This window comes from Macaca thibetana, chromosome 6 (genome assembly GCF_024542745.1).
Source record: "Macaca thibetana thibetana isolate TM-01 chromosome 6, ASM2454274v1, whole genome shotgun sequence".
NCBI lineage: Eukaryota > Metazoa > Chordata > Mammalia > Primates > Cercopithecidae > Macaca > Macaca thibetana.
Genome location: NC_065583.1, coordinates 150,407,958 through 150,431,063, shown reverse-complemented (window position 1 = coordinate 150,431,063; position 23,106 = coordinate 150,407,958).

Sequence of the window (23,106 nt, the reverse complement as noted above, 5' to 3'; positions counted from 1 at the left end):
TGGGGAGTGAGGAGAGGAAACTTAGAAAATGGGTCAATAGGTGCAGCAAGCCACCGTGGCACATGTATCCGTATGTAACAAACCTGCACGTTCCGCACATGTATCCTGATTTTTTTTTAGAAGAAACAAAAGAAAAAAATTTTTAAAAATTCTACCATATGCAACAACATTAGTGAAGCTAGAAGACATTGTGTTAAGTCAAGTAAGCCAGACATAGAAAGACAAATACTGCATAATTTCACTTATATGTGGAAGGTTAAAAAGCTGATTTTATAGAAACAGAATAGAAGAGTGATTACAAGGGATCGAGGGTGGAATAAAATGGGGAGATATTAGCCGGAGTAGAAACTTTAGTTATAAGATGAACAAGTTTTGGAGGCCTAGTGCACAGCATGATGACTACAGTTAATAAAATGTTCTATGCTTGGCATTTGCTAAAGGAGTAGATCATAAATATTCTCAACACACACACACAAAGTAACTATGTAATGACTATGTAATGTGCAGACATATTAATTAGCTTGATTATGGTAATTATTTCACTATGTACATATGAAAAAATCACATAGTGCACTTTAAATATATACAATTTTTGGGGTGAATTACACGTAACTAAACTGGAAACACTATAATCCAAAAGATATTCCTCTTTAGTTTTTCACAAAAAGTATACCCCTATTATTTCAAAAATTATGCAAAAATGTTAAGCTTATCAAAAATAGTTTTAACATAGCATTCTTTCCTTTTAAAATTAAATGCATTACTCACAAATGAGTGTCTTAAATATGAGTTGTTGCACTTTGGGTAGGTAAGTTTACTTAAATGTTATTTTTAAAGTGACAGATATATCTTACACAAGACACTTTTCTTTTAAATGTATATATTTGTATATCTTAGCGTGTCCTAGTGTGTTTATTTGTATGTTTGTATATATGTATACATAAGTTTAAATATATATACAGATATATGCATACATACATATATATTAGTATGAGTACATATACATTCAAATCTATTTTAAATTCAGACTTTGAGTCTGTCATTGTGCTTCAACTTATGTCATTGCCAAATCTGTTCTAAAGCAGTGAACCTATTGATGCTTTAAAAATTAATTAATAATCTAAGTTCATTATCATTTAAGATCCATTTTAGCTACACATTTTAATATTCTGTTTTTGTTGCAGAGCTATTTAGACACAGCCATTCATGGATAATAAGTCATTTATTCCTCATTAACTGTTAGGATGGATGTGGATATTCATTACAGCCAGACAACAGACTCATTTAACTGCGTACAGTACACGATTATATACCACCCCAATGACTAGAATGCAAATTTCATCTCACATTAGTTTTCTTTTACTTAAGTATTTGGCATTCACTCATATATATTTCTTTTACTACTTCACCTCCAGAAGATCACTGAGTTTTGATTTCAAATAGAAAAAAAAGAAGAAAGAAAGCTCCACAAATGTTGACAGTGAAAAGTATATAATTTAGAAGGATGGTTCTATCTGCTGTGACTCACGTGAACTCTTTAAAATTTGTGTATGATACCATGCTTCCCTTGTTGCAAATTTATGCCTTAGTCAGCTTAACCTTAAACCAGATGAGTTTCAGCCTTTAAATGCAGAAGTCCTAAACGAATCATCACTGAAGTGGTCACAGTTAGGAACTTTAGTGAGCCTTCAATAAAATGCAGGAATTTGCTGCCTCTCTTTCACAAAAGATAGAATATCAGTTTAAATTGCATGAAGGGATACTAAAAAGTGCATTTATAATTTATGTTATAAAATTAGCATTTATAAATTAGTGAGGATGTGTGCAGAAAACAAACATTTCTCATGTTACTTGGTTTTACTATATAGCTAGCAGTTTTCATCCTCAAATGTATAAATGGCATATTATTTTGTTAATAGAATACGCTGATAATATGGGTAACTTGGTGTCATTTGCTGAAGACTCATTCTTAATTTTAACTCAGTGCAATCTATCATGTGCTCTTACTGTTTTTACAAAAATGATAGTGGTTTTTAGGTCTTATCATTTTGCTATTGCACTCAATCCAGTTTCACATTATGTCAATGTTAGCATGAGTATGTTCTATTGTTGTTATATGTATATCTAGTACTTACTATTGCACATCCAACTGGCTCCTACATTCCAAGGTTCTTACAACTGCCTTTCTGTCACTACAAACAATCTTGCAATGGGCGCTCTTGTGTGTGTCTACTTACAGGTATGTATAAGGCTTTTTGTTTTACTTTTTTTGGAGAGAGACACCAGGAGAAGTAGAAATGCCATCTTGTTTATGTGTATACTTAATTTGACTAAATACTTCCAGATAACATTCTTGAATGGCCACATTGTATGCACTTTCACAAATCGGATGGTTCCTACTTCCCAAGAGGCCATCAATCTTGCCTACCATCCATTTATTCTTGCCAATCTAAATGTTTAAAATGACAACTTATCATAATTTCAATTTTCCATTCTACAATTGGTAAGAAATACACACATCTACTCACAACCTAAGTGTCATTTTGGGTTTTATTTTCTATAATTTTCCAGTTTATGTAGCTTATCTCTTGTTCAATTTAGTGTTCTGTCTTCTTATTTTTTTTGAATAAACATTGTATTTAGGATAGTTTTACATTTACAGAAAATTTGTGAAGGTAGAACAGAGTCTCCACATACCTCCACACCTTGTTTCTCCTATTGTTAACACCTTAGTTTTGTATGGTGCATTTAATGACTAGATGTTGACACTTTATTAATAATTGAAGTCCATCTTTATTCAAATTTCCTTAATTTTCACCCAATATCCTTTTTTTCTGTTTAAGTACCTCATGAAAGATTGTTTATTACATTATTAGCCATGCTTTGCTAGATTTATCTTGGCTGTGACACTGTCTTAGATTTTTCTTCATTTATATTCTGAACAGTTTTGAGTCCCGGTCAGAAATTTTGTAGCATTCACCCTTGATATAATGTGACCATAAAACGTTATATATTGTTATTGTCGATAAGCCATCGATATGACTTATCACTGTTTCTGCTGAGGTTCATTACTTAGCTGAACTACTGTTTGGCAGCTTCTTCCACTGTGAAGTTACTGTGTTTTGCCCCTTTCCCTATTGTGCGCTTTGGAAGGATGCCATTATATGCAGCCCACAATTAAGGAATGGGAAGTTATGCTCCCCTTTGTTGAGTCTAGAGTGTCTATATAAATTTTTGTAATTCTTCTGCAAAAATACACACTGATTTCCACATTGTTTGATTTCTACAACCATTTATTTATATAAGTATGGACTTAAGAAAATTTGTTTTTTACTTTGTGAATGATACAGACCTATACACTACCCTATTACATTTTTGCTCAAATTGTTCCGATTGGAGGCACTGGAAGCTCTTTCAGTTGACTCCTCTGTCTTTTTAACACGCCCCATCATTTTGTTAATGTTTTTCTCAATTTCTGGTCCTACAAAATATTTCAGGGTCAATTTTTTTTTTTTTTCCTGCACCATCCTTGAGTCAACTGTTTAATGCAAAAGACCTGGTTCCTTTTATTGAAGAAAAGTATTAGAAACAAGACCTAGGTGTTATTATGTGTTCACATTAATATTCTTTGTCATTGCTTCTAGGCACTTTCAGCTGACAGAGCTAGGAAATACATTTGTGTATCCCAATAGATATATATACACATATATAAATATTGCCATATGTTTCCATCTGTATCTACATTCAGTTAAACATGAATATATTCTGATATCTCTAACTCTAATCCATCACCACATGGATCGTTCTAGCTTCCTTGTTTATCTGTAACTTGTCATTCCAGTACTGAGAAACCTGTCTCCCACCATCCAGCATCCATTTACTTGTTCCTTCAATGCCAGTATAGATATTTCAAAACTGATAAACCCTCCTCCTATAGGAAACAATATCAACTAGAGTGTGGTGAACAATACAGCTTCCTTTGCCTTTAGTTTTACAGAGCCCGCCGTCCACTCACTTTTAAAAGAGCATAGACCAGGCGCAGTAGCTCGCTTCTAAAATCCCAGCACTTTGGGAGGCCAAGGTGGGCAGACCACGAGGTGAAGAGACCGAGACCATCCTGGCAAACATGATGAAACTCCCTCTCTACTAAACATAAAAAAAAAAAAATTAGCTGGGCGTGGTGGTACATGCCTGTAGTGCCAGCTACTCAGGAGCCTGAGGCAGGAGAATCACTTGAACCTGGGAGGTGGAGGTTGCAGGAGCTGAGGTCATGCCACTGCACTCCAGCCTGGTGACAAAGTGAGACTCTGTCTAAAATAAACAAATAAATAAATAAATACATAAATAAAATAGCATAGGCCTGAATTTTCCTTGCAATCCTCACTCCTTAAATAAGATTTTGTACTTTTGTAATAAGTTACACTTTTTTCACATTTCACCTTTACTCCTGGATCTCCTAATTTTCTAAATAAATTTTATTACAATTGATTATGGTTTATTCTTTATACTGTAAAATTCTATGGGTTTTCACACATTCATAATTTCATTTACAAAAATGATAAAAATACAGTATCGTAATAAATTCACCACCCTCAAAAATCTCTTTGTTCTATCTACAGAGTCTCCTCTCTTTCTACCTTCTCCATTTATACCACTAGCAAGTATTATGTTTTAGGTTCTGTGTTTTCCAGAATGGTATATAACTGTAATCATACATATTCTTTTCAGACTGGCTTCCTTCACTTATCAATTACTGTTTTAAGATTCATGTTGCTTCAAAAATGGGTAGCTGAAATTTTGGTCAGTGAATAATATTCCATTGTATGAATAGAACAGTTTATTCTTTGACCTATTGAAGGGCATTTTGGTTACTTCCAATTTGTAGGGGATGGTTGGGAAAGGGGCTGGAAAAGTTGCTATAAACATTTTCATGCAGGTTATTGTGTGAGCACAAATCTTCAAATCATTTATGTGACTACCTAGAAGTGTAATTATATGCAATTGTATGGCAAGACTATGTTTACCGTTGTAAGAAATTGCCAAACTATTTTCCAAAGTTACTGTACTACTTTGCATTCCCACTAGAATGAACAAAAGGGTTGGTTGCTCTGTATCCTCACCATCAATATGTATTGCCAGGCTTGTGATCATAAATCTATTCTCATAGGAGTGTAACTGCATATCTTTATTGTTTTAATTTGCAATTCCCTAATTACAAATGCTGGTGAACATCTTTTCATATGTATATTTGTCACCTGTATACCTTCTTTGGCAACTTATATGTTCAAATTATAAATGGGCATATATTTTGCTCACATATTAATTGTGCTATTTGTCTCATTATTTAATTTTAAGATCTTGTTTTATATTTTTTATACAAGTTCTTCATCAAACATTATTTCCAATATTTGCTCCGAGTCTATGGCTTGTCTTTTCATACTCTTAAGAGTGTCTTTAGCTCAGCAAAAGTTTTTAAACTTTAATAAAATCTAACATTTTAATTTTTTGCTTAATGAATTGTGCTTTTGGTATTTTACTTAAAAACTCATCACCAAACCTGAGGTAACAAATCATATCCCATATTTTCTTCTGGATGTTTTATAGTTTTGCATTTCACATGTAGTTCTGTAATCTTTTTGACTTAACTTCTTAGAAAACTATAATTTTTTGCCTAAATTCATATTTTACATATGGATGTTCAATCATTCCAGCACCAGTTTTTGAGTACTATATTTTCTCTATTGAACTGCCTTTGCTTCTATGTCAGTGGCTGTATTTTTGTTGATAATTTTGTTGTGAACCTGTTTTTTGGTTCTGTATTCTGTTACATTCATCTCTGTATCTGTTTCTTTGCTAATACCATACTGTTTTTATTGCCATAGCTTTGTAGTAAGTTATGAAACCTGGTAGTGTGAACTCTTGAACTTTGTCTCTTTTCTTCAATGTTTTGTTGGTTCTTCTAGGCCTTATGTCTGTCCATATAAATTTTAGAATCAGTTTGTTGTGAATATCTACAAAATAATTTCCTGGGATAGGGATTATATTGAATTCATAGATAAAATTTATTTGGTATTGTATTGAATTCATAGATAAAATTTGAAAGAATTGACATTTTTAATAATACCAGTTCTTCTAATCCATGTTCATGGACTATGTCCCATTTATTTAGATTTTCTTTTATTTCCCTTACCAGAGTTTTGTAGTTTTCCACATTTTGTTAGATTTATATCTACAGACGTATTTATTAATTCTATAATTGTGTATTTAAAATTCTAATCTTAGTAACATTAAAAAGCAGTGTTAGGCCGGTGGCTCATGCCTGTAATCCCAGCACTTTGGGAGGCCGAGGCAGGCGGATCACCTGAGCTCAGGAGTTCAAGAGCACCCTGGGCAACATGGTGAAACTCCGTCTCTACTAAAATACAAAACAATTAGCTGGGCGTGTAGGCACAGGACTGTACTCACAGCTGCTTGGGAGGCTGAAGCATGAGAATTGCTTGATCCCCAAAGGCAGAGGTTGCAGTGAGACGAGATCGCACCACTGCACTCCAGCTTGAGCTAGAATGAGACTCCATCTCAAAAATAAATAAATAAATAAATAAATAAATAAATAAATAAATAAAAATAAAAGAAAAACGAAAAGAAACGTGAGAAAAGCAATAGTATTGTATATAAACCTTGTGTTATGTGACATTGCTATATTTGCTTAATGTTCTAATAGATTTTTTGATCATTTATTTGGGATTTACTATATAGACTAATATGTTAAGTTCAAATAAAAAGTTTTATTTTCCTGTCTTATGGCACCATCTCAGATATTCCATATAATATTAAATAAGGATAGTAGGAGAAGACATCCTTGTTTTTTTCCTGATCTTAGGGGAAACAGTCCAGTTTCTGATCATAAACTATTATGTTGCCTGTAGAGTTTTGTATATGATGATTATCAAGTTAAAGAAGTTCTCTTCTATTCTACTCTATTAAGAGTTATTTGTGTGTGTGCGCTTTACAAATTATACATAGGTATTGAATTTTACCTAATGTTTCTTTTTAACCTTTATTGACCTAATTATATGATTTTTCTTCTTTAGACTATTAATGTAGTAAATAATATATATTGATTTTCAAATGTTGAAGCTGCCTTGAATACCTGAAATAAATTACACACGGTCTTGGTGAATAATTCTGTTAATGCTTTTTTAGATAAAGTTGATAATATTTTGTTAAAAATATTTGCAAGCCTGTTCATGAAATATTAACGTCTAAAATGTGTAGATTTTATTTTTTATAATGTATTTATCTGGTTTGGTATTGTAGCAGAATGAGCCACAGACTAAACCCCTCAGACACTGGGTTAAAGAAGGAAGAGGCTTTATTCAGCTGGGAGCATCAGCAGACTTGTGTCTCAAGAACCTAGCTCTCGGAAGAAAAAGTTCCTGGCCCTTTTAAGGGCTTACAATTCTAAGGGGGTCCACGTGAAAAGGTCATGACAGATTGAGCAAGTGATCTATAGGTAACACATGTGGTTAGAATTGGGGGAGGGGGATAATCTTTAACCTCAGGCCTGATCAGTGGCATTGATTGGTCTTGCCACTGACTTCATTCCTGTTGTTTTTCAGCTTTTACTTCCTCTTTCTCTTCAGAGACAGGAGACGGTAAGAGAAATGGCCTCTTTCCTCAGTATTAAGGGAATGCTGTTCAGAAAAAAATAAGAAGTGTTTCCTCTGCTCCCATTTTCTGAGCAGATTGTAAAAATTGATATGGTTTATTCATTAATTGTTTGGTAGAATTCACCAGTGAAATCAACTATGACTGGTATTTTCTTTTTTGGGGGGGCAGGTTATTAATTATATATATATCTGCTTATACATATACAGTTGTATTCTTGTTATATGTTTATTTTTGTGTGTGGTTGGTAGTTCATGTCTTCATGGAATTCATACGTTTCATCAAATTTATCAAATTTATGAAATTAGGGTGGTTTGTACCGTTTCTCTGTCATCCTCTTAACATCCATAAGATCATTAATCATTACTCCTCTTTAATTTCTGATATTAATCTTTGTATTTCTTTCTATTCTTTGTTATCTTGGCTAGATGTTTATTTATTTACTTAATCTTTTGAAAGAACCATCTTTTAGTTTTATTAATGCTCTCTACTTTTTTTGTTTTTATTTTCATTGATTTCTACTTTAATTGAATCATTTATTTTCTTTTGCATGTTTTAGAGTTAACTTTTTTTAGCCTAAGGTAAATCTTATGTTATTCATTTTAGATCTTTCTTATCTAATGTAAGTACTTAAGTGCTTTAAGTTTTCCTGTAATTACTACTATCATTGCATTTCACAAATTTTGATATATTATAGTTTTATATAAGTCAATCTAAACTACTTGTTAACTTTGAGAATTCTTAAACCCTTGCTATTTAGAAATGTTATTTACTTTACCAATATTTGAGGAATGTTCCAGTTATCTTTCTGTTATCGCTTTTTAGTTTAATTATATGCTCTGACACACTTTACATGCTTTTTATTGTATAAAATTTGTTAACGTGTTTTATGGCCTCTATGTTGGTGAATATTTAGTGTGAGTCTGAGAAGAATATGTATTTTGCTGTTGTTTAATGTTGTATACCAGTTATATACGTAGATTGACATTGTTATTCAGGTCAGCTCTAACTTTACCAATTTTCTGCCTGCTTGTCTTACAAATTACTGATAAAAGCATGTTGAAGACTTTGACTATAGTAGTGAATATGTCTATTTCTCCTGTCAGTTTTGCCTCTGAGCTGTAATTTGAAGCTCTGTTGTTAGCTGCATACTTGCTTAGGATTAATATATATTTTTGGAGAATTCACTTATTTATAATTATTTAATGCCCCTCTTTTATAATGATATGTTTAGAATTTATGGGTTTTGATTTTTCTAAAATTAATATAACTACAGGTTTATTTTGATTAGTGTTAGCAGAGTATATCTTTCTCCATCCTATTACTTTTAATCCATGTCAGTGTTTATTTATTAATTGGTTGCTTATAGTCAACATATAGTTGGGTCTTTTTATTTTAAAGTAACCTGACATTCTGTGGCATTTAATTGATGTGCTCACCATTGACATTTGAAGTGATTATTAATATCAATGGACTAATATTTACCATGTTTGAAACAATTTTCTGACATTTTTTATTGCTTTCTCCTGATCTATTTTGGCCTTTGCTGGTATGAATTTCATACTTTGTATGATTCTATTACATCTTCCCTATTATGACATCAATTTTCTCTTCATTTAAAATCTTTCTTTAGTAGCTTCTTAAGAGGTTCCAATATAAATTTAAATGAACATAAATCCACTTATATTACTGCACATAAATTTAGTTAAGCTGTAAAGGTTTATTCCCAATCTCTTTGTTGAGGTACTTATGATGTTGCTGTCATTCCTACTGGTTATTCATATGTTTTATGACCCTTTGCATTGATGCTATTATGACATTAACAAGCAATTATCATTTTGATCAATTAAGAATAAAAAATTATAGACAGGGTGCAGTGTCTCATGCCTGTAATCCCAGCATTTTGGGAGGCCAAGGTGGGCAGATCACCTGAGGTCAGGAGTCTGAGACCATCCTGACCGACATGGTGAAACTCCCTCTCTACAAAAATACAAAAATTAGCCAGACATGACGGTGGGTTTCTGTAATCCTAGCTACTTGGGAGACTGAGGTAGGAGAATTGCTTGAACTGGGGCAGCGGAGGTTACAGTGAGCCAAGATTGTGCCATTGCACTCCAGCCTGGGGGACAGAGCAAGACTCCATCTCAAAAAAAAAAAAAAAAAACAATAAAAAACAATATATATTATTTTACCTTTATTCATTACTTCACTGGCATTCTTCTTTTATTTGAGTAGTTTCTGACTATATTACCTTTTGTCTCCTTAAACACTTATTTTAACATTTCTTGCAGACCAGATTTGTTGGCAATTATTTACTTCAATTTTTATTTATTTAGGAAACTATTTCTTCTTCAAATTTGAATGGTAATTTAATTAGATATCTAATTTTATGTTGGTATTTTCTTTCAACACTTTAAATATTTCACATTCCCCCCTTACTTGCATGATTACTGATGAGCAGTCTACCAAAATTCCTATCCTTCTACCTTTCTAGGTAAGGTATTTATTTCCTGTCTTTGTTCAAGATTTTCCATTTGCTTCCACAAACAACTTTCTGCAGTTTGAATATAACATGCCTAGGCATATATATTTTTAATTCTACTTGATATTCTCTGAGCTTCCTAGATGGGATTTTGTTGTTGGTATTAATTTGGATAAGTTCTAAGTTGCTAGTTCCTCTTTTTTCTCTTTGTTATTCCAATATTCCATATTTATGTTACGTCTTTTCAGATTTTTTCCCCATAGTTCTTGAATGTTCTGTTCTACTTTTTTTTTTCTCCTATTCCTTTTTTTTCTTTTTTCCTTTCATTTGGGAAGTTTCCATTGAAGTGTCTTCAAACTCCTTGATTCTTTCCTTGGCCATCAAACATATCCTTCCTTTCTATTAAATATTGTTTTATTATCATTTCTAGCATTCCCTTTTTATTCTTAGGTTTTTCCATATCTCTACTTATATTTCACATCTGTTCTCACCTGTCATATACTATTAGAGTTTTTAACATATTAGTCATAGCTACTATAAATTATCTTACCAATAATTCCAAAATCTATGTCATATCTGAGTCTGATTTTATGCTTGCTTTGTCTTCTCAGACTGTTTTTTTTTTTTCCTTGTCTTTTGGCATGCCATGTAATTTTTTTATTGTTTCCCTTCTTGACTTTGGTCATCTCTATAAACTCCTTTTCAGAATGAGTTTGTGTCTTTCAGCACTTTTCAAGTTGCAGTCCCCTGGAAATATCTGACCCTTGTGGATATGATAGTAATTTAGTCATGGAGAGAAGTATTCCATAATCCTACCATTAATTTCCAGTCTGTATCTTGAAGTGTTGACATTAACAAATGTTTCACAGTTCTTCCTTCCTCAATTAATGAGAGAATAGTAGAGGTGTCTGGTGTTAGATAAATACTCTTTCCCTCAGTGGGCTAGGGTTCTAATAAAGTCTTTTTCAATTTAAATGAGAACTTTGGAGTATTTATTAATTCACATTATAATCAATGTTTTAGTAGAATTTTAAACTTCTATGTATAATCATCTGCTATATTCTCGCTTAGGTTAATTATTATACACATGGTTCTTACTGATAATAGGAAAGTTATATTTTTACAATTTATATTTTCTAGTTGGCCAGAGATATGTTACCAGTATTTGTAAGCCCATGCTTCTTCTAGAAAATTTGTCGAACCCTTTTACTTGCTTTGTTAGTTTATTTCTTAATTGTTGATTTCTCTAATTGAGATATTGTTAGCTAATAAAATGTGTGCAGCCCTCCTCTTCCAATCCTCACAAAACTTTGCTTTGTTTGCTGGTAATGACAGTACAAATAATTCAATAATAGTAGACATTGTTTTCTTGCTCTCAAACAATGAATCCAAAAAACATAAAACATCTCTAATAAATATAATGTTTGCCATATTTTCTTTTTTGGCATGTAATTACAACCAAGTTAAAAAATTTTCTCCCAGTCTTTATTCACTAAATACTTTAAGTCATAAAAAGTGTTGAAATTCATAAAGTAATTTGTTTGCATTATTTGAAATTACAGTATGACTATATGTTGTCCACTAGTTTTCTAATTTATGTTATTAGGCTTTCAGATGTGAGAGGAGCCATGTGTTTCTGGAATAAATGCTGCTTAATCATGATGCTTTATTTATACACTGTTAAACTCACTGGTTCACTGCATACTTTTTAATATGTAAGGGTTCAATTTAATCCATAGTCCTTCACTTATATTCGTAAGTTAAATGAACTTCTGATTTTCTTTATTATAATGTATATAAAACAATACAACTTCTTAATTATACTTTGCTAATTCTCTAATATACACTGCATTCATGGTAGGTTTTTAATATAGCTCTGAACTTAGGATTTTGTTTTCTTCGCACTCTGGGTATATATTTTTATTTTACATCTTAATTTTCCTCAGTATCCTGGATAGTAGATATATCATGATTCAGTTCATATTAAAACAGTGAATAAACTAAGTAATTAAAACGTTGGGTGAGCTTAATTGTGGCCTGCCTATAAGAAGGCATTTTCTGTTAGAAGTGTTTTTCCTTTAAAATAAATAGGTAAGAAAACTCGAGCAGTGTAATTGTGAAAAAAAGGCACAGCATTTTAGCAGTCCACAGCCTTCACTAGAATTTGAAACTACTAACGAAAGAGTGGATCCCACAGGATTGGTCAATAATTGTGAATTTTAAGTAGAAAATTTAATCAACATAAATTTCCCCTCAAGAAGGGCCACTGATGTAATACATAGCCACAGTGATCGCCAAATACCACCCCAAAAAATTATTCTTGGGGATTTGTTTTTTTTTTTGTTTTTTTTTTGAAACTATGCCTTTTAGCCTACTTCATCCATAGTGGAAGGTAATAGAATCATGTGATTCAAGTTTGTTTTTTGTTTTGTTTTGTTTTGTTTTTGTCAATACTATCATAGGATTTTGTCTAGAATGTTACATAAACATAATATGGATCCCAGAATGGGACAACTCTAAAGTCATACCCATTGCAGGACACTTAAAATATTGTCACTAAAAGCCTGAGAGAGACATCATTTATTTCTAGATGAGAATAGCACTTCAGATAAAATGGCAGTTTTCTTTATAATGATTATGCTTGCCCTCTAATCTCAGGTAAAGAAGTAAAAAAGGATAAAAACCAGCAATTGTACACTCTTATAAACATAATCTTAGCAGTAAATAAGTGTTAAAGGTAAAAGGAATAAGAACTCATTGAATACAAGTCTTCAGATACTTGAAACTGTATTGAACTACACAACTAACTCTTGTCTGGTAAATTCAGGCTTTCACGACATTTAGTAAGAAAGAGTTAATCTGGTTATGTATGAAAACACATATCTATCATAGTTTCAAAAGAAATGCATTCATAAGAAAAATTCATTTTAGCCAACTCAACACATTAAAAAGAGAAATACACACAAAAGAGCTAAAGTAACTTTCAATCTATTAGGTATTTTAATTAACGTACCTATTTTTATGACTAATTTTTGACCATAACTTTAAGTTTGCTCCATTTCCTTTTCCAAATTGGACTGAACATTCTGAAAATATTTACAGATGTTTTACGATTGTTTCTGAATTTACAGACCGAATTAAAATGCACAAATATTTTATTTGTGTATATTCACACATAGCAAAATAATTTTGGAAAATTTATTAGCTACAAGGACATAATTTCAACTGGTATGATGCTTCATCTAGTTATTTTGTCTCAGCAACATATGGAAAAACAGTAATTTTACATTTGTTTTGAGATATACTTTTTGAAAAATGTTGATGTCAATTATAATTTTGTGATGAGCTATTTAGGAGGAAAATATGTACAGTAAAAATATTTGTTGTTCAGACACATAGTAACTTAGGCACTATGAAAATGAAAAATATATATATTTTTTTCGGGTTTAAGTAGGGTATGCAATGTTTTTTTCTTCTTTTTTAACTGTGGATATAAATAGTGATTATGATAAATTTAGTTGTCAAATTAACAGTGGGATTAAAGAACAGGAAAGACATTTTTATGGTATTATTTTACAATGAGGCATCTCTTTCCCCTCTAGATTTCAAACTGGAACCTAATGACCTTTTCAGAAAATCCTATGCTGATATGAGATATAATACATGTAAAATATTTGGAGAATGCAAATCTAATAGTAAATCATCCACAAATCCTAACGTTATTTTTTATCATTCTCATTATATAGTAGTAGTAGTGGTGGTAGAAAAGTCTTATTAAAGTATTTAATATAGTGACAGCACTACCAAAAGCAAATTAACACTCATGAGTTTTTTTTCATAATGCTTTCTTTCAGATATTGAGTATGCATGCATATTATTGGAAAATGAACAAAAAGTTTTTATTAGATAAAAACTAGATAATTTTGAAATATGGTATTCTAACATCATATGCGTTTTTAGTGTTATTGTAGAAATGAATTATTGACTCAGATTTGAATGAACATATTTTATGCAAAGTAAATTCTATACAGGAGTAGAGGTCATTCTTCTCTATTGGTATCATTGTTCCTGTAAAAGAGAAACTTAAATGCAGTCATTCTTCTGACATCTAATAAATCAATATAATTTCATTCTTTAATACTTGGATAGTATGAGAGCTATGGTGCCTTTAATTGCTTTTAATGTAAAATTAATTATAAAAATACTATAAATAGAATGATCTTATACTGTTAACATTCTACAAATTTTTCCTATAAAAGTATTTACTTCTTTTAAAAGTTCTCTATTTTTCCATTATAAATAAGATAAATGTTTATCTATTACTACATATACTTAGTCTTGTTGTTGTTTAATATCCCTTTCCTGTTTTTCAATGAGTCATATTCTGCTTATATTAATATTTTAATACATTTGTATAAATATAAACAACTATAGCCACATATGGGTTTATGTGTATGTGTGCATATATGTGCATGCATGTATGTGTATGTGTATGTGCATGTGCATGTGTTTGTGTGTATACATATGTTTCTGTCTCTGTGTATGTGTTTGTCTATAAGTATTTCCTTTCCTCCAACTCATTTGAGCTGGATAATTGACAAAATTCCCAATTGGGCTTCTTTAATCTGGATCCCATCCCACCTGCTCCCAAATTTAAAACAAATCAGCAGTAAGATCTTGAGAACTTTGACCTCCAATGACAAAAACATCAAGACAAGGACGAAAATATGCTTGACTTATCTGTCATATTTCATATTTTTCAACGATGCTTTTTTTTTTTTTTTTTTACATTCTGCTGACAAGAAAAAAAAATATGCTTGGTTCCAACATTAAAGAACATATTTCATTTATAGCCAGACAGGCTTGAAATTCTTCATTTTAAATCTCTACTGAACTTTAGAGGAACCTTTAAAAAATCAATTACATTTGTGCTAGGTTCTTACCCCAGTCTTCAGAGTCCAGAATTCTAATGGCCAGAAAAAGTAACCAGTCTTAAAAATCTACAAGACCATATGAAAATCTTAAACGAGAGCTATTTCCAAAACTTTGATGGCCAAAAATATGAACAGGATTCGTGTCCTTGCTAGAAAATGTTGAGTGATATTCAAATTAAAATGGTTACTGATTGCCCTGCATGGACTAATTCTCTATTCCAATAACATGTTGGGTTTTCTTTTTTTAGATGTGCACTATTAAGATGGAAATTTACCAGATTAGTATTTTAAGGATCAACTCTCAAACGCAGTAATCAGAGTAACATTAGGGTAGATAAACTTCTGAGCCATTACTGTTTTCTAGAGAGCATTTTCTGAAAGACAACTTAGAGCCACAATTCCATATGGATATTGTACTATTTTATTATTAGCTGAATTTAGAATATGGAAAAATATGTTCCTTATTAATGAAAACAAGTAATTATTGTGAAATAACTAATTATAATAACCTTGCTAAAAAGTGTAACTAATCACAGAAGAGGGCATCCTTTTGTCCATAATTTACGCACTATTTCTTCAAAACATTAATTCAAGAAGTAGTTATATTTATTTCATCTCTAAAGAAAGTAAAGAAAGGCTTAGAATTTGGGTAGTGAAATTAAAAAGTATTAGTACATAAGTAGGAAATAATCTCTTTGAAGATAATATATTTCTCAGCAAAAGACTTATTCCATTTACATAAAGTATAATCCCAATATTTAGAAAAATTCTAAGTGTGAAATGAAGTCAAGTATTTGCCTTGAAAATTTCTAATCTTTTGACTAATTATTCAGATCATTTAGCATTGTCTGCCTCTACAGACATATAAACAATACATTATAAAAAATATAAAAAAAATTTTTTTTATAAAAAAATTGAAACATGTTCACCTTATTAATTTTGATGTTTCATGGTATGAGAATATATGAGCAGTTTAAATAAACTTTAGCTTCGTGATCATAACAACAATAACAGCATCAATTAGTCTTGTATATTAGTCAGGATTCTCCAAAAAAACAGAACCAATAAAGATGATATAGACAACAAACATATAGATATAAATATAAAGATATTTATTATGAAGGAATTTGCTCATGTGGTTACAAAGGCTGAGAGTCTCACAATATGACATTTACAAGAGACCCAGGAAAGCCAGTGGTGTAGTTCCAGTCCAAACCCAAAGACCTGAGAACAAGAGAAAGTCTTTGTTTAATGCTCGGTCATAGTCTAAAGGTCTAAGAAAGGGAGTCAGTGATGTAAATCTCCATCTGAGTTCAAGGGCCCAAGAACCAGGAGCTCCAATGTCTGAAAACAAGAGAAGATGGATGTCGCAGTTCCATAAGAGACAGTGTGATTTTCCTTTACCTTTCTGTTCTATTCAAGGCCCTCAATGGATTAAATGAAGCCTACTCAAACTGGGCAGCACAGTCCTCAATCCACCAATACAAATGCCAATCCCTTCCAGATACACCTTCATAGACACACTTAGAGATAATATTTTACCAGCTATCTGGTCATCCTTTATCCTAGTCAGGTTGACACATAAACTATCACGTTGTCATCTTATTTTCACCAGTAGAAGTGAATTTTTACCTGTGTTAAAACCACCGATGGTAATAACTAAGAATATTCCAGGTAATCTTCACATAAAAATCAAACAACACTCAGATAAAAGCTTTTCCCATCAGTCCATATTAATATAAAAATATAATCTTTTTCATCTGATTTTGGTTTTCTCTCATAAACACGTATGGACAACCTAGAAGGAATAGGCATTGAGCAATATGCTGATAATATATACGCCAATATTAATCTCATCCTCAGGTAACTCATAATCTCATAGGAAAGACAAATTTCTTAGATAGGAAATTAAAATATACCAGGTACAATGACAGATATTTTCTTTTTTTTTTGAGATGGAGTCTCGCTCTGTCACCAGGCTGGAGTGTAGTGGCACTGCCACCTCTGCCTCCTGAGTTCAAGCGATTCTCCTTCCTCAGCCTTCCGAGTAGCTGGGACTACAGGTGCCCACCACCACGGCTGGCTAATTTTTATATTTTTAGTAGAGATGGGGTTTCACCACATTGACCAGGCTGATCTCGAACTCCTGACCTCAGGTGACCCACCGGCCTTTTCTTCCCAAAGTGTTGGGATTACAGGCATGAGCCATCGTGCCCAGCCAGTGACAGATATTTTCAAATAGTATTGGGAGCTGTTCTTAAAGAGAAGAGAAAGAGAGAGAAGTGAAAGACCGTCATGTTAAGCAAGGCATCTAATAGGCTGTGATGGCAGAGCTGTGTCTGAAGAGGTGAATAAATTTAGCTTGGAAAATATGTGAGACAAGTATAAAAGCATTCCAAAAGTCAATTTATGGGTTTGGAAAACAAAGAAGTGTGTAGAGAACTATAAGATGTCTAGTGTTAGAGCTTAAAATGTTCAGCAGTGTTTTCAGGAATAAAACAAGGGATGCTGGAAGAAGAGAGTTTGGCAGAACATCATACGCATAGTTGGGAACTCAAAGTTGATTCTGCACTTGACAATGAGCTGCAAAAAAATTCTGCACTTGACAATGAGCTGCACTTGACAATGAGCTGCAATCAGACTATGACCGAGCATTAAACAAATTAGAAAGTATTTCCCCACTTTCTAATTACACTAGGAAGAGTGCTATGAAGGAAGTCAGGTAAGATACAGGTAATGAATCAGGAGAATGATCTGATACCCCAGGCATGGCTTTTTAAAGAGAGAATGAACTACTTTGGGTGGTCTTGACAATAGAGAAAGCATTTTCTAGTTTATCCTTTAAATCATCATGATTTCAAAGAATTATAATGTGATTTCATCGTTTACAAATGTAATATATGGTTAAATAATATAATTTACTAAAATATAATTTTATTTTTACATAATTGTAGTATATATGGTCATATAAACTTCTCAACAGTTTTCTGATACACTATTCAGTATGTGGAGGCTTAAAAGTTACAAATTATGTTCTTAACTTTTTTAGTTGCTTGTTTTGAGACGGATTCTCGATCTGTCTCCAGGCTGGAGTGCAGTAGCAGGATCTCGTCTCACTGCAAGCTCTGCCTCCTGGGTTCAAGCGATTCTCCTACTTCAGCCTCCTCAGTAGCTGGGATTACAGGCACATACCACCATGCCCAGCTTATTTTTTGTATTTTTAGTAGAGATGGGATTTCCTCATGTTGGCCAGGATGGTGTCGATCTCTTGACCTTATGATCTGCCCATGTCTGCCTCCCTAAGTGTTGGGATTACAGGCATGAGCCACTGCTCCTGGCCTATATTCTGAAGCTTTTCTACAGATAGGCTTTGTGTTGTGATTTGGTTACTCTCTTATTTGGTTCATATGAGACTTGAATTTGAGACCAGTTCAAGTGAGATATTTAAAAGAGATGTGAGAGCCATGCATTAGGCCTGGAGCAGTGCAGTTCTGGATCTAACAATTATATCAGTGGCTTCATTATTCCAAGATTATGACCAACGGAGTATGACTCAGGGGCCAACACTTAATTCAGCAATTTTCTGACTGAAGTAGAAGTAGCGCATCTTTTGATAGGCTGGTTCTGTTGATAGGAACATTGTTTCAAAAGTCATTCCGGAAAATAAAGATTATTCCTATTCCTCAAGCCTTTGGTGCTTTCTTTAAATACACAATTTCCTTTATGAAATAAACACATTTTGGTAAAACAGCTAAGAGAGTTTATATTATCTGAATGTGGATGCATGGATCCTGAATAGCATAGTCAAGTTAGATCCTTTGTTAAAAACCGATCCCCAATTTAATTTGGAGCAGCAATGTACCCAGCTTTAAAACTATAGTCACCAGGCTCTACTGCAATTATGATGACCCTGTGACACAACGTGAGCCAACTAGGCACAAGTGTGAGTCTGCTGGGAATATTGGCAAAGCTTGTGTGTTTCTAATATGCCTGTCTCCTATTTCTCTTTGTGTTATCTATTTTAACCTCTTTTCCTGCAGGAAATTCTGTCTTAATGGCTGAATCTGTAACAATTGTCATATGGCCCCGCAGGAAAAGGCTAAGAGAAGTGCAGAAATCTTGGGCCTGTCAGCTTTGGGCACTGAATCAATGCAACGATCTTCTCCCTCTGCACTTCTGAGGGCACTGGGAAGAAAAAAAAAAAAAAAAAAGAACCTTTGTAAAGCTAATGTCAGATTTTCTGTCGCGTATAGCTCATAGCAAAGACAATTATTTAACAGACATCAGAATTTTCTGTTTAATGCATGGGTCTTAGTTGCAAATAGCAGATGCTGATACTGGACGAAGAGGCAAAAATTGATTCAGTAAAAGAATATGAGGCAGTTCAGAAAATTGTTATGAGATACAGACAACACATTTCAGTAATGTGCCTAAGGACATATATTAAAAATGATGCAAAGAAAATACAACTGCCACGTTTGTTGCCCAACCAGAGGAATTTCCTTGTCAAGTACTCAATCTTGAAATCAACAGAATACCAGACTATTTATCCCTGTTGCCATCAAGATCTGATAATGTGATCATTACCTATGATGGGTGTCATGAAGCCTTTATCAAGTCGCTCATTTTCTAACTTAAATTTGGAGTGTTTCTGGTGTGAAGCTCTTCTGTTACAAGCCTTTGTACTAGTCGACAATAATGTTAGAAATTTCTAATTCTGGGTTGTACTTTGGAGTGCAAGACCATAAGGCTGTGAATTTGCCAATTATAACCAAGGATGTGCAACTTGCTGGGTAGACAGAAACATGACAGATTTTCAACACACTGGTTATAATTCTTTTGCCTCTAGAATGACAATAATTATATGACCCAATTTGTGGTTAGGTTAAGCAAAATGTAAGTATTGGTATTCCATGCTCTTAAAATAATATTGTATATTTTAAATCTGTATGTAATATATAAATTATTAAATATTGAAAAACACAATAATACACATGCCATATATGCATATCTACATGACCATAAAAATGTAAACCCCTCCATTATGCACATAATTAATGAAAAAAATAGTGATTTTAGCACAGGTAGATATAATTAAATTATAATAGGTGATGTGAACTCACATTTTTTCTCATCTTTACCAGTTCTCACAAATTAGAACTGAGGAATGGATGAGTGGCAAACCATAGGAATGGAGAGGCTTTAATTATTCTTAGATACAATGTTAGTCTAATAATAAACAAACTATAAATCATACTTCATGACAGCTGTCTGAATTGCAAAGATCTTAAGTAAAATGATTAATGCTGATAAGGCAATGAGTTCGTATGTTTATATATTTAGATAAAATATTTTTAAAATACCTATCTAACAATCAGGCATAAAGACCTTGGTATAGTTTGGCTGTGTCCCCACCCAAATCTCATCTTGAATTATAGCTCCCATAATTCCAACATGTTGTGGGAGAGATCCAGTGGGAGATCATTGAATCATAAGGGTGGTTTCCCCCATACTGTTCTCATAGTAGTGAATAAGCCTCATGATATTTAATGGTTTTATATGTGGCTTCCCTTTTCAGTTAGCTCTCATTTTCTCTTGCCTGTCACCATGTAAGATGTGCCTTTCACCCTGCCATGATTGTGAGGCCTTCCCAGTCACATGGAACTGTGAGTCCATTAAACTGTTTTTCTTTATAAATTACCCACTCTTGGGTACGTTTTTATCAAGAGCATGAAAATGGACTAATACAGTAAAATGGTACCAGGAGTGGAGTGCTGCTCTAAAGATACCCAAAAATGTGGAAAAGACTTTGCAATTGGGTAACAGGCAGAGGCTGGAACAGTCTGGAGGTCTTAGAAGAAGACAGGAAAAAGTGGGAAAGTTTGGAGCTTCCTAGAGACTTGTTAAATCATGTAAACAAAATCTTGATGATGATATGAACAATAAAATCCAGGCTGAGGTGATCCCAGATGGAGAGGAGAAACTTGTTGGGAACTGCAGTTAAGTGACTCTTGCTATGTTTTATCAAAGAGACTGGTGACATTTTTCCCCTACTCTAGAGATTTGTGGAACTTTGAATTTGAGAGAGATGATGTAGGGTATCTCGTGGAAAAAATTTCTAAGCGGCAAAGTATTCAACAGGTGACTTGGGTGCTGTTAGAATAATTCAGTTTTAAAAGGGAAGCAGAGCATAAATGTTCAGAAAATTTACAGCCTGACAATGTGTTAGAACAGAAAATCCTATTTTCTGAGAAAAAATCCAAGCTAGTTGCAGTAATTTGTATAAGTAATGAGGAACCAAATGCTAATCACCAAGACAATGGAGAAAATGTCTCCAGGGCAAATCAGAGACTTTGGAGGCAACCCCTCCCATCACAGGCCTGAATGCCTAGGAGGGAAAAAGGGTTTCGTGGGCCAGGCCCTTGGTCCCCCTTCTGTGTGTATACTAAAAACTTGGTGCCCTGTGTCCTAGCCACTCTAATCATAGCTAAAAGAGGCCAAGGTACAGCTTGCTTAAGTGAAATGGTTAATGCTGATAAGGCAATGAGTTAGTATGGGCTGTGGATCCAGAGGGTGCAAACCCCAAGCCTTGGCAGCTTCCATATGGTGTTGAGTCCATGGGTGCACAGAAGTCAAGTTTTGAGGTTTGGGAACCTCTGCCCAGATTTCAGAGGATGTATAAAAATGCCTGGATGTCCAGGCAGAGGTGTGCTGCAGGGGCAGGGTCTTCATAGGAACCTCTTCTAGGGCCCTACAGAAAGAAAATGGGGGGATTAAGCCCCCACATAAGTTGCCAGTAGGGCACAGCCTAGTGGAGCTATATGAGAGGGCCACTGTCCTCCAGGTCCCAAAATGACAGATCCACTGACAGCTTGCACCATGTGCCTTGAAAAGCCACAAGACAATGCCAGGTGATCAAGGCAGTTGGGAGTGGAGCTGTACCCCACAAAGCCACAGGGGTGGAGTTGCCCAAGACCATGGGAATGTACCTCTTGCATCAATGTGACCTGGATGTGAGACAAGGAGTCAAAGGCGATCATTTTGGAGTTTTAAGATTTGATTGTCCCATTGGATTTCAGACTTGTTTGGGGCCTTTAGCCCCTTTGTTTTGCCCAATTTCTCCCACTTAGTATGGGTGTATGTATCCAATGCCTGTACCCCATTGTCTTTAGGAAGTAACTAACTTGCTCTTAATTTTACTGGCCCATAGGTGTAAGGGCCTTGCCTTGTCTCAGATGAGACTTTAGACTGTGGACTTTTGAGCTAATGCTGAAGTATATTAAAACTTTGGGGACTGTTGGGGAGTCATAATTGGTTTTAAAATGTGAGGGCATGAGATTTGGGAGGGGTCGAGGTGGAATGATATGGATTGGCTGTGTCCTAGCCCAAATCTCATCTTGAATTGTAGCTCCAATAATCTCCATGTGTTGTGGGAGGGACCAGGTGGGAGTTAATTGAATCACAGGGTGGTTCCCCCCATACTGTTGTTGTGGTAGTGAATAAGTCACAAGATTCTAATGGTCTTAAAATGGGTTTCCCCTTTTGCTTGGCTCTCATTCTCTCTTGCCTGCCACCATGTAAGACATAGCAATAGAACTATAATCGACATTGTTTCTTCAGTCTTAGGTTAAATCCTAGAGTTCTAGTATCTTAAAGTAAATTTTGGAGATTCACGGAAAATAAGACCAATGAAGATAACTCAGAATTACATTTTGATGCTAATTTGATAGTTTCGAACTTTGTTTTAAAATCTTACATTTACAGAATGTCCTCTTTACCTAAGAAGTAAGTCCCACATTTCTCAGATAGAAAGTCTTTACATTTGATTTCACAAGCAAAAATAATTAAATAAGCACTAATATTCTACATTATAACTTTTAAAATAAATTATTGAATGATTGTTTGCTAAAATCAAAATTCACTTATGAGTATAAAATTCACTGAAAAGTAACATAGAAGTAGATTTATATTCCAGAAAATATGAAGCCTATATATTTATATCTGGTTCACAAACAGGTTTGT